The sequence below is a fragment of the Taudactylus pleione genome, unplaced genomic scaffold, assembly GCF_031769625.1.
Source record: "Taudactylus pleione unplaced genomic scaffold, aTauple2 ptg000571l, whole genome shotgun sequence".
NCBI lineage: Eukaryota > Metazoa > Chordata > Amphibia > Anura > Myobatrachidae > Taudactylus > Taudactylus pleione.
Window position 1 is genome coordinate 7,788,479 of NW_028284973.1, and position 9,022 is coordinate 7,797,500.

The 9,022-nt window shown below is 46.0% G+C and overlaps 1 protein-coding gene across 1 annotated transcript in view; it reads left to right on the top strand.

Annotated features, from left to right (window-relative positions):
• The first annotated feature begins 444 nt into the window (after positions 1 to 444).
• The window catches only part of ZHX1 (zinc fingers and homeoboxes 1), a 25,214-nt gene continuing 16,636 nt past the window's right edge, over positions 445 to 9,022 (top strand). The window contains exon 1 of the mRNA XM_088453154.1: positions 445 to 663. The gene's annotated coding sequence lies outside the window, so the exon portion shown is untranslated. The remainder of the gene's footprint in view (positions 664 to 9,022) is intronic.

The window sequence follows — 9,022 nt, forward strand, 5'->3', positions numbered from 1 at the left end:
TGCCATTTAACTCAAGCATGACTTCTTATCGGGGGAGGGGGGGAGATGTTAGTAGAGGGAGACGGGGATGCCTGGGGAACGGGGTGGTAAATCGTGCTGGGAATTGTTGTTCCACAGCCACTGGTGAAACCAAGGCTGTAATTAACCCCTTCCATACTGGGTGTGATGTTGCTGATACACTTGAATATAATATGTGCATGTGTGTGTATGTATGTATTATATATATATATATATATATATATACACGTGTCTCAGCAAATATATACATAAATCTATAGATATATATATTTATTTGTGTGATGTCCCTGCGGTGTTGTGGAGGGGGAGGGCTCACGTTACAGACATTTACCACAGAAACCGCCATTACCCCGCCTCCAATTACCGCCAAAAAAAAAAAAATCCGACCCTGGCCCCGAACGAGGAGACCGATCCCCCCCCCCCTATAACACCCCGTCCCTCGACCGCCCGTCCTATTCGCACGAACAAATGAGCGGATAATCGGCGGCATTTCCCCGTGGTGCCGAGGCCGGGAGCCGGTGAGAGCCGCCCGCCGCCCCCCTCCTCCCCTCCCCCGGCCTGGCTGCCTGCTGCTGTGTGTAAGATGGCCGCCGTGCAGGAGGAGGCGGCGGCCGCTGAGAGGAGCTGAGCGCACGGCGAGAGCAGGTAAACCCCACACCGAGGTCCGCGGCCCTCGCCCCCCCCCCCCTCCCCGGGCCCAGGAACACAGGGCCTGCAGCCACGCGAGGGGAGCGCCCGGACCGAGCCTAGGCCCCGCACAATGAGGCGCCTCCTCTCTTCCCCCCTTCTGCCGGGTGTCCGTGACCCGCCGGGGATGTGTCCCATCCAGCTACACCCGGATCACCCGCTCTTTGCGTCATCAGGGGCTGATGCCCGGACAAATGCAGCATCCCCTCTGCTGACACAATGACTGGGAGGGGGGCCAGGGCCGCAGATAATAATGGTTATATGTCATGTGCAGTCTGCTGGGGGGGGACATTGTTACATGTGGGACCAGATACATGGGCGTGTACATGTGTGCCTGCAACTACATGTGTATGTATGTATGTAGTGTGTCAGCAGTACTATGTCATTAGTGTGGAACAATTTGGAAACTCTATGGGTGGTATTTAATTGTTTTAGCGTGCCCGATCTCCCATCTAAAGTGGCAGGAGATCGCAGGACGCTATTCAATTGATGCCGATTATCGCGCTGGTCACGCCCATGGAGGTCGGGTTCAGCCGTGAAAAACGGCTACCCTCGACCAAAGTGCTGTGCGCGATGGCGAAAAGTGACATTCGGGCGCCCAAACGGGCCGCTTTTCGCCCACTTCAGCTCGCACTCCCCGGAGGGTGCGAGCTGCAATGGTGCGCCGACAGCTGAACGCGCTCCCGACTGGAGCAACAATTGAATAGCTCTGCCGGACGTGAAGGGGGGGGGGGGGGGTAGAAACCATTGAATACCGCTCTGTGCATAAAAGTATGTAAGTCGTGTGCGCGGATAGATGTATGCCTGCCAGTCCTAATAAACGCAGAGAACCTGATGCACTCCCGGCCCTCATACCTTCAGAAGGCCTGCACATTACCTTTAATCTCAATAACAGCTTGGAACATTAAATTCAATGAAAGCGGCACCACTGTAATAACATCTGCAGCCCTTTAAGTGTTACGGATGTGTCCACATCTAGTCTCTTAGCGCTCTAAACAGTCCTAGTTGCGCTATGCCGTAGTATGACTATGTAGCGCCGAGCATCTTTTCATGCTACGTTTTAAAAAATGCACCTTAATCACAATGAAATGTGAATAGGACGCGCAAGCGGTTTCTGCGGATTAAAATGATATGCGGCATGCCTATATTCTGTGTGTCGACGCCGGCTGTATTTGCGCTCCAAATACTACATTAGTGTCACGGCCGATGACACGGTAAAGCAGCATTTGCGAATAAGTCGCGTTTAAGGGAAAGAGCGACATGAAAAGATGCTCGGCGCTACTCAGTCACACAGTGCTCGCGAGTTATGTGTAATGCGACTCGTAGCACATGGAGGATGGATGTATGTGGACACATCTGTACAAGCCTCAACAAAGTAAACATTCGGCAGCCAGCAACTCTGGGTGTCGACTGTTCACCATCACTGTGTTAATATCTTTGCTATGTGTGTGTGTATGTATGTGTGTATATATATATATATATATATATAGATAGATAGAGATATAGTATATGTGTGTATGTATTCAATTCCACGCAATGTGCTGTTACGGAAACGGAACATTGCGCTCACTGGCATAGCAAATTTTCGCTCACGTCCCATAGAGGTAGATGAGGAAATTTACGATGTCGGCACTGACTTAAATGGCTGATACAGTGTTCAATTGAATTTGCCCCATACATGGGTACAGATAAATCTGTGTATGGCTATTCATGGATATAAATATATATAACATTTTATTAGTGGTGTACTGTGCACAGTACGATGTGCCAGTCCTTTTAGTGATTTGATTATAGCATGTAGTGGTTTGGGCCTCTGATTAGCTGAGTCGAGAAGCTAGTTTTTCTTGGTTTATTTCTGTGTACACTCAGAAGAGGGAGGTGGCTCTTTGTTTTTGGCTAGATGCATATAATATTAAATGGTATAATTGGCTGATGTGACGTAATAGCTGCTGGAGTCTAGGGTGGGAGTTATTTTTCCAGCATTAGAGTTTGTGCTGTACTTTCTTTGTCTCAGTGGTTTATTTCAGATACTTAATGAAAATAACTGGTAATATTCTCTTTTTCCTTGTGTATATTTCCCTGCTGTGTATTTTGTTCTTAATGCATGTGGATTGGATAATTTATTTCAGTGTAGACCTGCGGTTGTGCATACTCCTATTCACATTAAATATTAATGTATTGCCTGTTGCTGATTTTACAAATTCTAGGAAGTAGAAAAGAGAATATGGATATCTGTTGATTTGTGATTAATGTGACGGGGGTAGGGTCAGCTCGGTTGCTGTAAGCACCCAAAGAGTGAACAAAAGTCTTTTAAATTGTTCAAAGCTCTCACATTGAAATTAATCAAAGTGTACGTGACGTATTTACTGGTACTATGGCACTGGCACAATCAGAGGTAGTAAGTACTTGTAGCAGGGGTATTGTGAGTGTACGCTTCATTATACTATATTTTAATTAGAGGTGCACGTGAACCAACATGTGTTGGTATTGGCAAAACCACCCTCAGGTATGTTGGTTCGGATTTGGTTTTGGATTTCTTTAATAATATGTAAAATCATGTCATTTGGACCTGTTTATATGCAATTGAAAACCAGAAATTCTGTTTTTAAATCTTGAGTTCCGAGCTTACAGCAGACAAGAGCCAGGACTCTGTTTGGGAGGCAATCGGGAAGCCGACTGCCTAAATACCGGCAGCCGGCTTCCCGACTGTCTTATCCCGGCAAGGGTGAAATGAGGCCGGCGCCCGGCATCACGATCGTAGTGATGCCGGGCGCCACGAGCGGACAGCCGCGGGGGGGGGAGGGTTAGGTTTAGGGCTCCCGGGGGGGACTTAGGGTTAGGCTAGGGGGAGGGAGGGTTAGGCACCCCCGTGGGGGACTTAGGGTTAGGCACCCCCCCCGGGGGACTTGGGTTTAGGCAGCGGGGAAGGGGGTGGTTAGGGTTAGGCACTTGGGGGGGAAGTTAGGGTTAGGCACCCCTAAGGAGGGTTAGGTTAGGTTAGTGGATACTTGCCTATCCACGATCGGGATTTCCAGCACTGTCGGGCTTCCGCTGCGTCGCACTCTGCTTCTGTCGGGCTGCCGCTGACGGGAATCAAACCGCCGGCCATGCGGCCGACGGTATTTCATACCAATTCCCTCTGTTTTACTCGGAACCCCAAAAGTGATCTGAGCTGGGATTCGACTTGGAACCCCACAGTTCGGATGTTAGTTTTTTAGGAAAAACAAATCTCGCTTCTCTAATTTTAATACATATTACAGGGCTCATGTTAAGTGCAAAATAGCTTTATATTCCTACACCGCATAGTAAATTGGACTTGCGTATATGTTGAGTTGGGCATATCTTATGCCTATGACTCCTGTTACTGAGAGGAGAGAAGAGGATAGAATAGCCCAAGTACATTAAGGGCATAATTCCCCACCCCACAAACACAACTCTCTGCATCTCCTAGAAGGTATGTGTCCATTGTTGCTGCTTCACCCCATGCAAGATCCATGTTGATGAGGATGATGATCATTAGCACGAAACTTACCATCCCCATAAAAAAACAAAACTAGCTGCCTGCCTAGTCTGCTATCCACAAAACCATGCCAATAAGCGTGGGGTCCCACCAAAATGCCAATACCAGCACTAGGCTTCGTCCGACAGGATGTAGTCGGGATGCCAGCGGTTGAAGTGCCGACCGCCAGAATCCCGACACTGAAAGCCCGGTATGGGACTAAAGCTAGGCATCTAAATACCAACGTCTATCATTAGCCCCACGCCGAATTCCTGACGCCCCGGCATACCGAACGTAGGTAAGCCGGGCATCGCAAGCTATTAGGGGGGAGGGGGGGGTTAGGGTTAGGCATCCCCCACGGGAGGGTTGGGTTTAGGGTGGCAGGAGGGGGGGTTAGGCACCACGGGGGTCGACTTAGGGTTAGGCACCCCCCATGGTTTTACGATTAGTTTGGGGGTGGGGGGGGGACGACAGTGGAGGGTTAAATATACTTACCAGCTGGCGTCGAGACTTTGATCTGTCCGGCATCCGGGGTCGGGATTTGAACCGGCGGCTTTTAAGCAGTCTGTATTTGATATCCAACCTGTGTCAGACAGGCTGGTTCTACAGCAAGGGCTTCATCAGAGTAGAAACCTGCCATGGTGCCAACCCAGTCTTAGGCCAGTTAGCTCTGCTGAATGCACTCGCCATTGATAGTTTCACAGGAGGAGATGTAGTTGGCATTCCGCCATGCGGGATGCCAACGGTCTGAATACCGGCGCCGAAATCCTGACAGGTCGGGATCCCGGCACCAGTTTCCTGACCGCTGGCATCCCGAAGGTATCGGGCTGTTAGGGGGCTGTTAGGGGGAGGTTAGGGTTAGGTAGCGGGGTTAGGCATTAGGGGGAGGGTTAGGCACCGGGGAGGGAGTGTTAGGATTAGGGTGCGGGGAGGTGGAGGTTAGGTTTAGGCACCAGGGAGGGTTAAGGTAGGGGTTAGAAAATACTCACCGGTGTTCTCTATGGGTGTCGGGATTCTGGCTGTCGGTATTCTGACCAGCGTCATCCCGACAGGCGGGATTTCATACCCAACCTGAATGGAGATATGCATATTGCGTGAACATCTACCATGATGCGTCAGCGGACTAGTCGACTGCATCACGTGCTCACTGTTTACATCATGACCCGTCTTTTACAGTACTCGCTGCAGATCGGTCTGCCGGGTCACGTCCTCACTGTTTACATCATTTGACAGGGACCCGGCGATTTAAAAAACATACACTTGTACTGATAATTGCTAATTATACATTTTGTTATAGAATTCTGTTGAAATTTTACACTATGGGCCGAATTAAATTAGCCGCAAAAAGTGCCGTCTGGCGAAAAGCGGATTGAATTCGCCTGTTTTGCCACAATGTTTTCTCCATTGGGCGTCCCCGCTTTTTGCCCTATTCAATTGTAAAACACACGAAAACGCGGATAGGCGAATGTTCTCCAAAGTGAAACTAGCTAAAAGGACCTATTTTTTGGGGGGGAAATCAGTCTGTACCCCATAAAAAGCTTCAGTGACCCTGGGAATCAATATAGAATAGTAGTAGTGGCCCTAATAAATGTATTTAGTGAACTTTTTTTGTTGCAAAGTGCTCTTATATGCATATTTGCATATGTGTCGAAAAATGATAGAAAGCAATGTTTTTTCTTTTTTAAATAAGTATCGAGGTTAAATTTGGGCTACCTGAAATAGGTACTAGTATATTTTGACGTATCTAAAAGGAAGATTTAAAAAAAATTTCAAATACACCTGCTGCAGCCTTGTGCAATCCCAAAAACACCTGTCCCAACCATATAGCCCCCCAAAGTACCAGGCCCCCCACTTTTTTTTTCCATTTTCCAACCATTTTATCATTTTCGCCCCAAAAATTACGTGTTTTTTTGGGGTGAATTAAATAAAAATTTTATTTACCCTATTAGTCATTAGGGGAGATGTCCAAAGGGTTCTAAACCAAGTCCCCACATTTGTACCCCAAAATATGGATTTTGCTGGAGAAACTTTTTCGACTGTTTTTGCCTATGGCGTTTTCACATAGGAGAAAACTCCAGGGAATTGAATACAGAGATACTCTGAAAACAGGCGAAAAGTGTAAATCGGAGAAAACTCTTCTCCAAACGGCACTTTTTGCGGCTAATTGAATACGGCCCTATATGATTGTCTTCTATATAACCCCACATGATTTATGCTTTATTGCACTGCTTGGTTGATTAGTGTTTGATTCTAGGTCCGGTGCTGTCGTGCGTGCCTGAAAAGAGGCGTATCCTTAAGGCGCGCCCCCTTTTCATCACTCCTGGGGGCGTGCCCAGTACTTAAGGACATGTTGGGCTGACCCCAAGCTGTCCCCTCACTCTGAACAGATGCCGAGCGCTGCACCGCAATTTCACACACCCGCCCCTCCCCCTGGAACAGTGCTGCCTGTGGGTGGGGATGGCGCCCTGTGTCGTCAGGGCATCGGCAGGTAGGGCAGGGCACATTTTGCTGTTTTAAAATCGTGCAGGGCGCGGCACCCTGCTTAAACAGCCTAGCGGGAAGACTGTTAGATATGTCTATGAGCTGCACCTTTATCCTGTTAGGATGATTATTTAGGTATATAAGACAGCCATATTTCAAGGTCCATCGCATGCTTTTGAGGAAGTTGTGGGATTATTCCACAATGAAACACGTTAAGCTGCTAATCTTTGGACACCTAGGGACCCATTCTATTATCCACCTGGACCTGCTACCTCTGCGGACGCCATCTTTGTAGCCTGCATTTACCGTCAGCCCCCACCACCCTGCGAGACATTATTGCTAGCAGCGACTGCCCAGACTCCACTTTCTTCATCTTGCAGGTGATATTTACTCCACATGCTGGTTATTTATCCGAATGCTTCATTATTAGGCCAACATATATGGTACTTGAGTGACTGCACCTTACTAACCACCTATTGCCATCATCAATTAGTGGTCTTGGACTATTCCTTGGTGTCCTAATTATGTTTTAATTTTTAACTCCTAAGTGACTGACTATGTGTTGATTTTTTATATACACTGATATGAACCTTGTCTTTTTAGTAAATCATAATAATTGAATTTACGGCGAAAGTCTTTTTTTTTTTTTTTTTCCAACCGAGGTCTTATGATTGCCTTGTAGTCGACGTTAGTCATTTTTCCTCCTGACGTCAACACGAAAAGATTTAGGGCCGAATGCAATTACAAATGAAAAGCCGAGATCCATGAAAAAGTATCACCGATTGCGACTTTTCGCCAGTCGGAAACTTATCTCCGTATTCAATTCCATCCGCTTTTCACGTACGCGAAAAGTCAATACAATGTAATAGGCGAAAAAGTTTTCGCCTCTGAATAGCAGGAGAAAAGAAGTGCAACATTTTTATTTTGGGGTGCAAAGGTGGGGAAAGCACTCAGAACCCTTGGAACATCCCCCCAAAGGACAACTGCGTAAAAAAATTCCAGGAAAAAACTAACGAACACTCCAAAAAAGTACTTTGCATTTTGGGGCGAAAAAGCACAAAGTGGGGTGACAGGTTCGCAAACTAGCAAAATAAGGTTCCGGGGGTGCTCTAAGAAGAGGTCAAGTGTTTTTGGGATTGCAGGTGCTTTTATGAGGGAGGAATTTCACTTTTATTAAAACTACACTTTAGAGACATTGGGGCAGATGTATGAAGTTCTGGAAAGTGATAAAGTGCAGAGTGATAAATGACCAACCAATCAGCTCACAACTGTCATAGGCTGTGCTTGAAAAATGACAGGTGGGAGCGGATTGGTTGGTCATTTATCACTCTGCACTTTATCACTTTCCACAGCTTCATACATCTGCCCCATTAAAAGATGCTTGCACCCATTTTCAGGTACCCCAAATTTGACAGGACTACTTATTTTCACCAAAAAATACTGCTTTATGCCATTCTTCACCACTTGTGCAAAGACGCTAATTAGAGGCAATTGTGCGAACTTAAGTACCCCAACCTGTTTTATTAGGACTAATCGGCCACTACTACATTGATCCCTAATGTTACTGCATCTTATTGGAGTGCTCAGGCTGATTTCCCCGAATCTGACACCACTTTTCGCTTGTTCTGACTTCACGTCTCTCTGTTTTTTCGCGTCTGTTGGAATTGAATAGGGCGAATAGCTGGTACGCGCACAATAAGTTCTGTGGCTAAAATACGCAATGTAGGCGAAAAGTCCGGTATGCAAAACTTTATCGCATACGCAGAAATAATTGAATACGGCCCTTAATTTGACATGCAAAAGTACCACGTAAAATTGTCAATGAGAAAATTAGTCTCCACTCAGGTCAACTCCAGCCACGGTACTCTTACCGGGAATTGGAAATTAAAGAATCGTTTTTCACATAAATGAGATAGGAACGGTAAAAAAAAGGGAAAAACTTAAATTTTGTTTCAGTAATCGGAGCTTGCATCAATTTTTCTGGAGAAATCTGATTATACGTATTGATCGCTACATGGTATAAAATAAAGTCCATCATTGTGATATATCTATATCGGTTTAGGCAGCGTAAGCAAGAAAGCGCTTTGGCGTCCGTTTTTTTTCATTGACTTGCTTCATTAAAATCATCACTGCTTGGCTACCTGTATAGAATAGTGCAGCGTTGCATAAAATTGGATTTAAAATCAAAAATAAAAAATCAAAAACAGATTTATTTGATTTAAATAGTAAAATATGTTTTAATAAAAGATCCTATGTTTAACAATGTAAAATGTTTACTTAAAAAAAAAAAAAATTTAGTAAAAAAAATCCTATTTAAATCCAAAAAATCTGATTTAA